General features: G+C 34.6%; 2 protein-coding genes and 1 non-coding gene across 8 annotated transcripts in view; 1 reads left to right on the top strand and 2 right to left on the bottom strand.

Annotated features, from left to right (window-relative positions):
- The window catches only part of LOC111046225, a 63,034-nt gene extending 49,263 nt beyond the window's left edge, over positions 1 to 13,771 (bottom strand). Inside the window, exons 1-2 of one of the 3 annotated variants that reach the window (XM_039439651.1) lie at positions 13,501 to 13,771; positions 12,553 to 12,740 (exon numbers count right to left, since the gene is read on the bottom strand). The gene's annotated coding sequence lies outside the window, so the exon portion shown is untranslated. The remainder of the gene's footprint in view (positions 1 to 12,552; positions 12,741 to 13,500) is intronic. The other 2 variants (XM_039439649.1, XM_039439652.1) reach the window with 2 other exon arrangements.
- LOC111056978 overlaps positions 1 to 14,920 on the top strand; it is a 486,313-nt gene that overhangs the window by 362,924 nt on the left and 108,469 nt on the right. The window lies entirely within an intron of this gene.
- LOC120354125 lies at positions 11,681 to 11,799 on the bottom strand. Its single transcript, XR_005572825.1, has one exon. It is a non-coding gene; the product is annotated as a 5S ribosomal RNA (ribosomal RNA).

Here is a 14,920-nt window from a genome sequence, read left to right as displayed (position 1 = left end):
CCAGGATTTCACTTCCTATCTACTTCTTTCATTTCTTTATTTTTTTCTTTTTCTCCTCCTTCTTCTTCTCCTTCTTCTTCCTATCCTTCTCCTTCTTCTTCTTCTTCTTCTTCTTCCTATTCTTGTTCTTGTTCTTTTTCTTCTTATTATTCCTTTGCACCTCATTCTTCCTCTTATTTCTTCGTCTATTGTCATCGTCTTCATTTCGTCTACTTTTTTCTGTTAGTGGAAGGCCACTCCATCAACCCAGTTGTTCAGTGACTGTTACCTCTCTCTCTCTCTCTCTCTCTCTCTCAATGCAGATCATATTTCTCTGTTTCAGAATCAAGGAAATCAGGATGAAAAGAATATCTTAGAGGCTGTGTCGTATGCTCAATTCCCGAGATTCGACTTCTGGTAAGGATTTTTTTTACCGTATTTTACTCGATTTTGATTGTTGTATTCTATTGTCCATGTGTAGGAAAAAATTGATAAAACATCGTCGACTATAACATAGCAGAAAATGATACAATTTGGTACAGAAGTTCAAGTAGCTTTAATCTTGTCTTGAAATGGCTTCAAAATTCCTTTAAAATTAAGCCCAGAACCGACGGTTTTTCTACATTTTCTCTGTTTTTCTTTCAAGAACGAATCGTCAATAAACGTTCTAATTTGAAACAGAGGTTCAGCTGAGGTGTCAAGAAATTTTGTGCTGCACTAGTTTGCATGAGGGGTAATCAACTTGGTTGATTAGAATATATTTTTCACTTTGAAGTCATGTCTTACATATTTATTCAAGTCCAACGAATATTAAAACATACTAGATCACATCAAGAATAAATAGAATCACAACCTATGCTTTGAATAATCATACATAATGATACAATATGGATCATGCTTGAACAATATTCATGAATCATAATCACTAAAACTGTAAAATTCATTCAATGACACGTATTTCTCCTCTTGGATCAAATGATTAACGAAGTTGTATTGGTGTAGATAATCCAACAACGGTTTAATTTCAATCCTAATTAATTCTTGGTACAATCCCAAATTGTAATGTCGTTTCAGTGGATCAACATAAAGTTTCAAGCAGATATTGACGGTTATAAAATTCTATTCACCAAGGCTTTTATTCTAATTAGAAAGTGATCAGTCTGACAATCTTGAATGCAGTAGGTGAACACTTTGTTTGAGAAATTTATAAATAATTATTATTCAACGAAATCCCAATTGAATGCTGTAATTCACCCCGAAGACTTCTGCTACTGCAAATATTAGCAACAGGGTAAAGAGCTAGTTGGAAATTCGAAGAGCGCTACTATTTAAAAATTATTTGTCAGCCCGGGAATTGAACCCAGTACCTCCTAATTGCCGGTCAGGGAATGCTTACCCTTACACCATTATTCATTAATTAGCATTTGGAAAAATGCAACTTTCAATTTTTTTCCATCTGAGAAATTGATCTTTATTCTTCTATTGTGCTAGTGGATAAAATATCATTTTAATAAACCCATTATTTCTCTCGAACATACAACCACAAGTCTAATTATTGATGAATTATGAGTAATTCCATAAATAAAAATATCATGTTTTAATAAATAAATCAAGTAATGTCCTAATACATTTCCTGTGTTGTCGAGAAAGTGATATTATGGTAGATATTCATATCGAATGATATAGTCAAAACTACTAATTAATTAAAACAATTTGAGATACTAGTTCAGGTTGTTGAACGATTATCAATCTCTAGCAAACTGAAAGCTTAAACGTTGAGCGATATAGTTTGAGTGAACAGAATATAGAGTCGGGAGAAGCCCTACGATAGGCCATCAGCTGTTGACCAATGAAGGCTGAGCTCTACTGTCATTGGCCGAGCGACTAGACACGCCCAAGTATTCCAAATATACGGTCATCCATCACTACTCACCAAAAATCATAGTGCCGGTTGCACAAAAGCCGGTTAAATTTTAACTGTGATTGATTCCACGAGAATCAATCTTAGAAGCCGTCTTATCGAGAAGGCCTTCTCTGATTCGTTCTCGTGAAATTAATCACGGTTAAAATTTAACCGGCTTTTGTGCAACCGGGCCTCAATGTATCAGTAATATATTATTTTTTAGACTCGAAATTGTGTGGAAAATAAGTCTTCATTTCTACATAAGCTCCAGACTGTTTATCTATAACTTAATAAAGAAAAGAATTGGCTTATCACGTACGGGATAGGAAATTCACGAATGAAGCATCACCACGTCTCAACTACTGGACTGATTAACTTGAATGTATGCATACATGGATTCTTAATTTACCGAGGATGGTTAAAGGCATATATTTTAAATTCTTCTAGATTTCAGTAGGTCAAGCATGGGATACCTGCTTGTTATTAAATATAACTAAATACCAGAATATCTTTTAAATTATATACATCATTTAATAGGGTAATATATCGGTAACTACTCACAAAAACTGATAAAATATGGGGAACGATCTGAATGTGAATGGAACAGTTTTGGGCTTAAAGCCTGTTGTTCCTTTCCCAATCATTCATAGTTGAGAATTATATTGTAAGTATAAATGTATAAATAAATAAATAAATCTGAACTCTGGTAGGGTTGTATAAATTGGAAGGTAGGATAATGGAGAGTATGTAGCAAAAACCTGTGCAAGGTAAATGCCCGCATCTTATTATGTTAGTTGCCACTTGATGTGGGATGTAGCTCCACTCATGAGACTGGCTCATTGTATAATAATGATAAAAAAAAGAAATGATACATGTCTTAAAACCGTCCTTGCTTCCTTTCAGCCGTATTCGTGTGGGCGAACCAACTACAGTATCTATCTAACTCTCTCACACTCTCACACTCTCTTTCTCACACACACACTCACTCTCTCTCTTTCTCACTCACTTTACCTTTCACACCCTCTCTCATTCTCAGTAACTCTTTCTCTCGCTCTCTCTCACTCTTTCTGTCTCTCTCTATGCTCTAATAAAGGCATATAATCAATCTCTCTCTCACTCGCTCTCTCTCTCTTTCTCTCTCTCTCATTCTCAGTTACTCTCTCACACACACACTCTCTCTCTCTCTCGCTTAACCTTTCTTCTAGATTCTCTTTCATTGTTTTCCCCTGAGAAGGACTAACCTTTTGCTATAGTTAGGTCCACGCAGAGGTCTTTCACACTCTCAATGGAGTCAATCTGGAAATGATAGGAACATATTGTTGCCAATTTTCCATTTTCACTGCCTTATATAGAAGTCCAACTCATAGCATAGATAAAGGATAAGCATATATTTCTTGTCTCTACTCATAGTCTTTAATCTTTATTGCTCTGTCTCTCTTTCTCTCTACCTAAATCGTTCTTTCTTAGCTGATATTGTCTCTCTTTCTAGTGAATGTGGAGGTCGTTTGGTTCGGTTTGCATGTATCAGGATACATTCGAAAATAGTGTGGGTGCTGTTCTTTGTGCTTTGTCCTTCGGTTTTCTTTTCCTCTCTTTCTTTATCACTCTCTCTCTCTTCGGTGAATAATTGAGTATATTGTCATTTTTATTGTGAATTAGTGTATGAGTCCACATATATTATTAGTAAAACTTACATGAATAAATAAATCCAATCTAATCAATCTCCCAAGTTTAACTTGATTCAGGATAACATGAAGCATAATTAAATTGTAATGTGTAACATTCAGAGTTTAAACTACCAGCTGATCCAGTTCCTTTTAAACTGATGATGAGCATACAGGCATGTGTTTGAGGCTGTGAAAAGGCTAAAAATCTGGTGTAGCGCACTCACACAACTTTCCTTGCCGTTATGAAAATTGATCACCTGACGCTAGTGTTCACGCGCATCTCAAGTCTACTACTATTCAAAGATCTGAGCCAGCAGGTGACAGGACAGTAACGCAGGAAACACACGAGGTCTGCTATCTCTTCATAGTGAATGATTTAATAGAATCAACAGTTGCCAACAGTTTGCAATAATTAAAATAATCACATTTTCTCGAATTTCGACATAGCCACCTCTAATACAAGGCCCCGGCCTACGATATTGCAATGTCGCAGTGTAGGCCTAGAATCTAATACATGATTGGTGAAAAAGATCACCTGGTATTTTTTAAAATCTTTTCCACCAATCATGTATTAGATTCTAGGCCTACACTGCGACGTTGCAATATCGTATGCCAGGGCTTGTATAGGTGGCTATGATTTCGAGCTTATTTTCAATTTAGGTGAAAATGTTACAAAACATAAATTCTAGATATGTCCATGCTTAATCTTTTCCAATTGAATTTTTCTGTTTTTTGTTTGTATTGTATCTGAAGCCTGATAATTGGGAATCTAAAATCAAACTTTGCATAGATGGGGCGGAGCTCCTAAATTTTTTACAGATATGAGACTTGTGGCAGTTGATAGAGCTTATCAATGACTATTTTAGGTATAAATTTAATCAAAATCGTTGGAACCGTTTTCGAGAAAATCGCGAAAACCCCTGTTTTTGACAACATTTTCGCCATCTTTAATTGAATTTGATCGAAATTGTTTGTGTCGGATTATTGTAAGGACCCTCAAGTTCCAAATTTCAAGTCATTCCGTTAATTGGGAGATGATATATATCGTGTACACAGACGCACATACACTCATACACACACACACACATATACAGACCAATACCCAAAAATCACTTTTTTGGACTCAGGGGACCTTGAAACATTAAAGAAATTTACAAATTGCGGTACCTTAATTTTTTTCGGAAATCAGTACTCTCCTTACCTATAGGGCAAGGAAAGTAAAAATAAACTTGCAGCTGGTGATATTTTTCATTTTTTTCGATGTGTATACTATCAAGCTATCAAAATGAAAAAGTTTTCTCAGGAGAACATTTTTTTCGATCATTACTTTTTGAGATATGAGCGTTTAAAGTTCAAGACAAGATTGTCTTGGGACAGAACATTTCAAATTCGGTGAGAAATAAATCCATGAAATTTTGAGGATGAATTCTTCATGATATTGTTAATTGAATAATACTTCAAATATCAGTTTTTTGAGAAATTTATTCAATTTACAAAAAATAACTATTACTCGAGTTCTCTGATGATCTGTTTAACATTGGTTTGACATCCTTCTCTGCCATTGGACAGAGTAGATAGCTCCAACTCCACACGGTTGCAAAATTGCTCAATATTATTCTAGTTTGAAGAAATATTATATTTGACTCTATTTGTGTATGCAAGAGGTGTAATAAGTAATCAGCAATCAGTTATTTATGTCACAAGTGATGGAATCGAGTATTTCAAGTTTATAAAAGTGTTTCAAGACGGATAATAAGTGGAATAATTCAAAGTATTGCAATGAACCGGGACAAGTAAAGTTCCCAATCAAGTATAGTGTACTAAGCATTCAAGTATACTTAGTTCAGTATATAGTAATCAGTCTCGCACATAGCACATCAGAACTTGTTCAGACATTTCTTGGAAGTCACGCAGGACCGTTAGAGAAGATAAAAAAAGTGAGAAGAAATGAGCAGTGAATAAGAAGAGGAAGAGTGATAAAGATGCCAAAAGAGATGAGATGTATGAGGTGAGAGAGAGAGAGAGAGAGAGTGTGAGTGAGAGAATGATAGAGAGGGAATGAGAGTGAGTGATGTATGCCTCACAAAACGTTCAATGAACTGATTCAATTCCCCAGAAGTGGTGACATATTTTTAGCAACTAAAGAGAAGTAATGATTATCATGCATGTGATAAGTGTTCCATATTGAAATGTAGTTTCAGGATGTAAGCCATCTTGTTGTAATTGAATTAGTATATTTTCGCTGAACCATGGACTTACTAATAATAATAATATCGAGTGACCTGGCTGGCTGAGGTCTGGTGTCAGAGTTTTCAGGTCGCAACTGATCAATTTCAGGGCCTCTGACATGACCTAACGACTGCATACTAAACAGATAGATAGATCTGTGGCTGAACGTTAGAGTTGTGAATTTGTGTAATTAGTTAGGATAGCGAATCTTATTGTTCTATAAAATGAAGTGTACATTTTATTTGTAAGCGGGTCAAGCTTTGAAAGCTATTAGAATAAAATTAGTTCTCCTGAAATTATTTTGGTTTGAAGTGCAGTGGAGTGAAGTGTTTTACAAACATTTCTTGATAATGTCCTCCCTTTGAAAAATAGACAATAAGTAACTGACTAACTCTATAGTGAGATTCAAGTTTTGAAGCCAGTAGAAATGATTGAATGACAGTATTGCCTCTTTTCCTTTTCCATCGTCTTCTATAGACTAGTAGATAGCTGTGTTTCAAGTTATCCCGGTAAATCTGATCTGACATTAATATTGTTGATACTTGACAATAATGAACAAATCCATCCAAATTTTTTTTATTTGCCAATAAATAGTATTTTTCCTCTATGATACTGTATACAGTCAGGTACCTGATACACGTATAGTGAGGTCCACGTTATAATGGCAGTATCTGATTGACATTAGTGTTGCTATCCTTGTCTATCATTCGACAAAGCAGATAGCGCTATCCTTTTCTAACTCTTCAATGTTGCCAGATCGTTCTTCAACAATTAATACAGAAATATAATTAACTAACATTGTTTAATCATTGAAAAATATTTTTCTTAACGAATCTATGTCTCTTTAAACAAGAATGAACAGTTGATATTACATCAGATATACTGGTATCAGCTATCCTTTATGGAAGGCAGTGGCAAGGCAGAGAATCGTTAACGCTGTTCTCCACTGCCAATATAAAGTGGACCTCACTATAGTAGCCGAATTGGTAAGCTACTAAAATTTACTCAAATTTCTTAGTCTTAACTTCTGGTAGTCTATTCATTATACATTAGGAGGAGCCGAATAAATTGAAGCCAACGATTACTATTGGTCGCCTCAGACCGACCATGACACCTTATTGGTCGACGTCAGCCAATCACAAACAAGCAACGCAACTATAGTGAGGTCCACATTATAATGACAGTATTCAATCAACTTTGGTTTTGCTATCCTTGTCTATCATTCGACAAAGCAGGTAGTACTATCCTTTTCCAGCTCCACAACGATGAAAACTCTGTTTTTGTCATTGTAGAAAAATAATTAATTAAAGCAGAGAATCGGCAATGCTGTTCTTCTATCTTTATCCACTGCCATTATAACGTGGACCTCACTATAGTGCTTGCATTGATACTGTATCATGATACGTAACATTACTGCAATTTGTGTATCACTGTTATCACTTCGTATCTTTCTTCACTGCCACTATAACGTGGACCTCACTATCCTATACTTTTAAACGAGCAACTTCTGTTTAGATGTTTGTATTTCACCGGATCTCGAAAACGGCTCTAACGACTCTCACGAAATTCAGAACATAGTAGGTTTATAATATAAAGATTCGATTGCACCAGGTCTCATCCCTGTGAAAACTCGCTGAAGGACATTAAAAGGATGTATTCATCCTTGGAAAAACAGCTGATAATAACTATTTCGTCGTCTGTTGGTGATGGAAGTGAGTGAGCGAGTTCATGTGTGTGGAACTGAGTCAAAATTATGACTCAGCTATTGAACTTTTGTAATCATTCAATTAGGTACTTAGTGCCGGTTGCAAAAAAGCCGGGCTATTTTCAATCCTGATTAATTCCAGTAGATCCATCTCTGATTTGGTCCACGTGAAATTAATCAGGGTTAAAATTTAATCGAATTTTGTGCAACTGGGCCTTTATGAGGGGAATTTTTGCATTCCTCTGGGAATTAATCTCAATTTACTGCTATTAGATAGAACATTTCTGTATGAATGTTATCATAATTTCTACTTTCGGAATAAATTTGTTATGCTTTTGTACTCCAGAGCGAAGCTCGGTCCCTGATATTCTATCTAGGATGAAAACACTACACTGTATCTCAATTTGAAAACAGCGATGATATCACTTGAAACCTGAAAATTACTATGATCTAGCCTCAGTATCATTTTTATTATAAATATTGATAGTAGGAGTAATAGGCTATAGAATTGAGAAAAGTGGTAACAGGGGATATGAGGTAATACTGCAATCAAGAGCCAAATACAAGAGAGATATTAAGAGACAGATGGAGAGGGAGAGTGTGAGACATGACAAGTAACGATCATGTCTTGATAATGTATTCAAGGAAGTTGTAGTACATGATTACATGGGTGATGTAAGCTAATATATGAGCAGCGATGATTCAAGTTCACGATATTCTGGAAAAATCGGTTTCGATGTCACAACTTGTATCACGATGTTTTTGAAATAGACTAGACATTTCTAAGGAAATCACGAGTGTTTAAGGTTGCTACCGTATTCTCGTGTCAAATGATTTACAAGTTTAGATATTATATGGAAGAGTTTACTAGGGTCGTGAGGATTTATTATAGAGTGACTCATAACTTCTGATTTCTTCGTATTAGTCGTTCAGGATATTGAAAATAGTATATGTTTGGAGTATTTCAACAACATCCTCTTCTGTTCATCCTTATCCTATCCTTATTCTCATCTTATTCCTTCTCCTTATTGTTGTTATTGTTATTTTATTTTAGTATGTTTCCTAATGATGCCGGTGCCAAAAAAAGAATTGGATCCGATTACCTGAAAATTATTGAAAATTATGTCCGATGGCAAAAAAATTATATCTATCTATCTTCACTTCTTTCTCCTATCTACTGTCTCTATCTTTCTTCTTCTCCTTTCTCTTCTTCAACTTTTCGTTCTTATTTTTCTTCTTCCTCTGTCGTCGTCGTCTTCTTCTTCTTCTTCTCCTTCTTCATTCTGTTCTTCAACTCTTCTTTCTCTGTCTTCTTCTTCCTCTGTCGTCGTCGTCTTCTTCTTCTTCTCCTTCTTCTTTCTGTTCTTCAACTCTTCTTTCTCTGTCTTCTTCTTCCTCTGTCGTCGTCTTCTTCTTCTTCTCCTTCTTCATTCTGTTCTTCAACTCCTCTTTCTCTGTCTTCCTCTTCCTCTGTCGTCGTCTTCTTCTTCTTCTTCTTCTTCTTCTTCTTCTTCTTCTCCTTCTTCTTTCTGTTCTTCAACTCTTCTTTCTCTGTTTTCTTCTTCCTCTGTTGTCGTCGTCTTCTTCTTCTTCTTTCTGTTCTTCAACTCTTCTTTCTCTGTCTTTTTCTTCCTCTGCCGTCGTCTTCTTTTTCTTCTTCTTCTTCTTCATCTTCTTTTCCTTCTTCTTTCTGTTTTTCAACTCTTCTCTTTCTTCTTCTTCTTCTTCCTCTGTCGTCGTCGTCGTCTTCTTCTCCTTCTTCTTCTTTTTCTTCTTCTTCTTCTTTTTCTTCTTCTTCTTCTTCTTCTTCTTCTTCTCTTCTTCTTCTTCTTTCATCTTCCTAAATACACCAATTATTCTGTCCTAAAATAAATACAGTGACAGTTCTAGTGGAGCCAGTGAGCAGTAGTTAGCATTAGTCACTGAGGCTGTTTATTGGGTCAACCTGAATCTCAACTCAGATGGTTTCCAGGTCAATTTCAGGTCAATAGTGTTTGCACTGCTCCGTAACGAAGCTGCCTTGCCTGTGAAATTAACCAGCGAAATGGGTCGCGGCCGGAAAACTCTAACGGCCCGAGAAAATCATTCAAATCAAGGTGACCAATCGCTTTTCCACACTTTTCTTGTTGGTTTTTTGCTGCTGATGATGATGATGTCCACGGAGGTGTGTGGCTTGTGCGATGGTGGGAGGAAGATTAGATTGATTGATTGATGAGAGATCGATGAAGATCAATCATTGATCAATCAAAGTCGTAGAATAACTAAACAGATCTGTGCTACACATAGAAACACATCTGAAACTACACATAGACTATAGTGAGGTCCACGTTATAATGGCAGTGGAGAAAGATAGGAGAACAACGTTGTCGATCCTCACTGTCTTGTCAATGCCTTCTTGACGGTAGCTTATACAGGTTTATTGATGTATAATATTAACTGTTCATTCTAATTTAAAATAATCAATTATGTTTATTAAGCAAGAAATTATATTTTTAAATAACTCCATAATAAATTTTCATAATAAAGATGAAATAATTTGTTAATTAATTATCAATTCTACATTGTTAAAAGCCGATCTGGCAACAGAACTAAGCGAGAGAGATAGCTATACGCTTTGTTAAATGATAGATAAGGATAGAGATACCATTGCTAATCAAACACTGCCATTATAACGTGTACCTCACTATAACTAGATCAATGCTATAGCATAAGAAGATAGGTATCGGTCGTTTATGTTCTAAATTTCAAGCCGAGTTTTGTCAACCCAGGCCGATTACTGTCGACTACTTTCCATTATTAATGTTTTTTGTTGATAGAGTGGTTGGGTGAGAGTTTGGGAACGGCACAGTATGAGCAGAGAATATAGAATGTTATAAATGTAATAATTACATTCTATACTCTGAGTACGAGAGACTACCAGCGTCACATTGCTTCACAAAAAAGAACTACTAGGACTATCGGCTTGAGTTAACAGTGGAATTTGCAACATAAACGCCCTATACCATGGGATATCTTCTTATGCTATCTCTTCTCTATGCTCATTGGTGAGGAATGGATTAATCTTGAAGAGATTTCAAGTCTCATAACCATAGTGAGTAAGCAGTCACCCATTTTCTTCTGCAGATGATGTTCACATGAGCCCAAGACTTGTGCGAGGCTGATTGATTGATTAATTGATTGATTGAGTACTTTATTTATGTAGATTACAATATATACTGGCTTATACACTTATATACAATAGCTTACAATACAGCAAAATTATGGATGAATTTACAAAATATAAATTAAGAAAATAATTATTGAGCTGTATATAATATGAAAAAAAAACAATTTGTAATAACTACAGATAAAATAGACAATATGGTTATGCATCTACATAAATTGGCGGAGCTTTGAAGATGAAGAGCTGATTGATTGATTGATTGAGTACTTTATTTATGTAGATTACAATATATACTGGCTTATACACTTATATACAATAGCTTACAATACAGCAACATTATAGATGAATTTACATAATATAGACTAAGAAAATAATTATTGAACTGTATATGATATGAAAAAAAAACAATTTGTAATAACTACAGATAAAATAGACAATATGGTTATGCATCTACATAAATTGGCGGAGCTTTGAAGATGAAGAGCTGATTGATTGATTGATTGAGTACTTTATTTATGTAGATTACAATATACTGGCTTATACACTTATATACAATAGCTTACAATACAGCAAAATTATGGATGAATTTACAAAATATAAATTAAGAAAATAATTATTGAGCTGTATATAATATGAAAAAAAAACAATTTGTAATAACTACAGATAAAATAGACAATATGGTTATGCATCTACATAAATTGGCGGAGCTTTGAAGATGAAGAGCTGATTGATTGATTGATTGAGTACTTTATTTATGTAGATTACAATATATACTGGCTTATACACTTATATACAATAGCTTACAATACAGCAACATTATAGATGAATTTACATAATATAGACTAAGAAAATAATTATTGAACTGTATATGATATGAAAAAGCAGTTTGTAATATAATAACTATAGATAATAATCATATTGTTATGCATCTACATAAATTGGCGGAGCTTTGGACATATCAATGTCCATTCTTCGGAAAGAATATTAAAAATATCCTCCCCACTAACTAACTCTCTACCAAAAACAAAGGAGAATGCCAACAGCATGTGGTGTTCCCAAGCGGTCACCCATCCAAGTACTGACCACACCCGACGTTGCTTAACTTCGGTGATCGGACGAGAACCGGTGTATTCAACGTGGTATGGCCGTTGGCTGATGGGAGGGGGGATGATGATTATGATATAGTTTTGATTATGATATCATATCGATGATCGTTATGATATAAATGGTGCACACTCTATTCGATTAGACGTGGAGGAAATACATGTCTAGACATGTCTAATTGCGTAATTGCGATGACTAATCAGTGTGAGTTGCGTCGTAAGCAACTATGTGAAGTATTTGTGGCTAAACGTGTCTGATCATGTCTTGTATTGTCTTGACAAGCTGGTGTTCGCCTGGCCTTTCAGAGACGATTCATTTTGAAGACACATGAATAAAAATAAACTTTACTATTAATTCATAACAATTCAAAAACTTACTGTTTTCTAGTATAAATCTTCATGTGTCCGGAATATCAGTTAGAAGAAATTCTAAATATAAAAGTACTGTATCGTAATCAGGTGCCGCAATACAATATTTTTAAAATCTAACTTTTGAATTTCCATCTAGCTGTTTACCCTTTTGTCAATATTTGCAGTAGCAGGAGACTTCGGGGTGATTTACAGCATTTGATAGGGGTTTTTGTTGAGAAATAATTATTTAACTTTTGATCATCGAACATATATGTTAATGCTATGAACAATAAGAACATGAATGTATTGAGGCATATTATACATTATAATGAATGTATATCTGGGAAATAATTTATCTCCGTTACCAACCACATCATTGAAGAGTTCCATCACCAAATTGAAAGAATTTTAGGAAACCCAAAGTTTTTAAATATTTTTGAAGAAGGCCTTACCGTTGAGAAGAGGAAGTCCTATGTAGTTTCCTTCCCTCCTTGTCTGATTTCTACGAATGTTGTCTCCCACTTATACAATTAGAACACGATTGTCACTTCGAAAATATTTCAACCTCAAAATGTTTCATAGACGATGGGTAGCAACTTCATTTTTTCCATTGAAACAAAGTGATGTAACTCCTGGATAACTAATGAAAAAATTGAAATATTTCACTATTTTCAAACTTATATCCTTGTTTTTAAACTTCGTTGTTTTCAAGCTGCTATTGTTTCAAGAGTTTGATTAGACACCATAAAAATGTTCCAATTAAAAAAATATAAATATATAAATTTTTAAATGAAACAATTTAAATTCCTACAACTAGTTCATAACAACGTTCTCCAAACTCAGTTTTACAATAAACAGTATTTTTATTTTGAAATATAGCTAGTATCGCAGTAATTATTGTAAGCTATATTTTTAGTTATTTGTTTATTCAATTTATTATCATTTTTATTCAAAATCATACAGTACATTTAAAAATTAATAATTTGTTATTATTAAATTTGATTTTTTTACTGTCTTATGAGTTGACGCAATTGATTTAATCAAATCAATTGAACCAGTTTTAGTTGAATCATCAATAGTGGAACCTTTAATTTGTCCTGTTCAAAAATGACCAACTAAAATTACTTTGAAATTACAATTTTTTCTATTTCAACCCCACATATAGAATTTATTATTGTTTTTTGGTAGGTAAGATAGTTTATACTACAGGAAATGTTTTTTCAGTTTCCATTATTAAAATTTAAAGACAAAATTGGTTCTAGGACTAAAATATTGTGACAAAATTGTTCAAGTTTTCGTGATTGAAGTGCAAGTAGATTTGAAAATATAAAAAATTCCTCAAATCAAGTGATTTTTGTCAAATTTTATCATATTGTACAGCTTGAAAACAACAGTATTACCACTGTTTTTAAGTTTGATTTTGTTCTACGTTTGACACCTACAACTTGATTAAGCACCCCAATCACTGGCTAAGTCCTCCGGAGGTCTTAGTACTTAACAACAACAACCAGACGCCAGACGCTAAGTTCTAACGGAACTTAGTCTGGTAAGCTCACTATCAAGTCTAAGCACTAACACACCTTCGCCTGGGGTCAAGAGATGTACTACAGGTTGCTCTATCTAACTTCTAACTTGCTGGTCTAACTTCACCGAACTTAGCACTGAGACAGTGCTTCTCTCACAAAGAACTGTCAGGTGAGTGCTGCTGGCAGGAAGCTCACAAGATACGGAGGAATCTAATGGTGTTGCGTATCTTGCAACGTGGTGGAGTTATGTATCATTGTATCAAATTTCCCAGAAAAACATTTGATCAAGCACACCCCTACTAGTCCAGTCTCCAGGTAACTTTTGCTGGAAAAAACTCTGAACATACTGATTTTTTAGTACAATGATACTGGAGTATTGAACAACTCTAATACAAAAAGTTGACCTAGCCCTGTAGCTTCTTACAGAGTAGGTACTCTAAAAACTCGAATTTTCGGTTCCTTTTCCAGTTTTCTGCGATTTTTGCCAAATCAAGCAATCGTACAGATAAATTCACTTTCCCCTTTTGTAGAAATAATGAAATTTCGATTAAAATGGAATCAATCTGAGCTCTCTATCTTTATTGAGTGCTGAGTTACAGTTTTTCAAACCAGAGTCAAATTTTCAGAAAAATCTGAATTTAGAGGAATTTTTCATTTTCAATCGACTAAACCTTTCGATTTTCACTATTTGAATCTACGATTCAAAATTCCCTGAGCGTAATTTTGTGCTCTACAACCTGAGACCAGATATTTTTATTCAGATAGATTTCCAGGTACACCTTCTAACAATGTTCCTTGTATTTCGAAAAACACCTTTCAGCTAAATCACTTATCTCTAACTACATTGTCCTCACATTGAGATTTCGCACAATATAATATTTTCCTCGTCTGTTCGTGAGATTATGTTCTATATCAGACTCACCCGCTAGATGCAGTTAATTTCAGTATTCCCAGTGAAGATGCACTCATAAGGACACCTCAAGGATCAAAATTTCACTCACCCATAACTTCTGACACAATGATCGGATCTCCTTGTACGACGCCTCATTCTTCTCAGCGCGTTAAGGCAGTTCAAAATCATGTAGCATAAATCAAATTTGGTCGGAAAATTTAAACATATTCTTGAGCTACTTTAACCCATAATTCAATATACATGAGGCCCATTGATGGCTAAATATATTGAGGCCAGGTGGGACCTTCCCGTGAGGGACTCCCCACCAACGAAAAGTCATACGAGTTTACTTATACAATAGAGTAAAGATACTGTTTACCTATATTATTTCTCTCTGCTTGT

Source organism: Nilaparvata lugens, chromosome 13 (genome assembly GCF_014356525.2).
Source record: "Nilaparvata lugens isolate BPH chromosome 13, ASM1435652v1, whole genome shotgun sequence".
NCBI classification, from domain to species: domain Eukaryota; kingdom Metazoa; phylum Arthropoda; class Insecta; order Hemiptera; family Delphacidae; genus Nilaparvata; species Nilaparvata lugens.
Note: the sequence above shows the minus strand (reverse complement) of the source record. Positions and strands in the feature narration are given on the sequence as shown.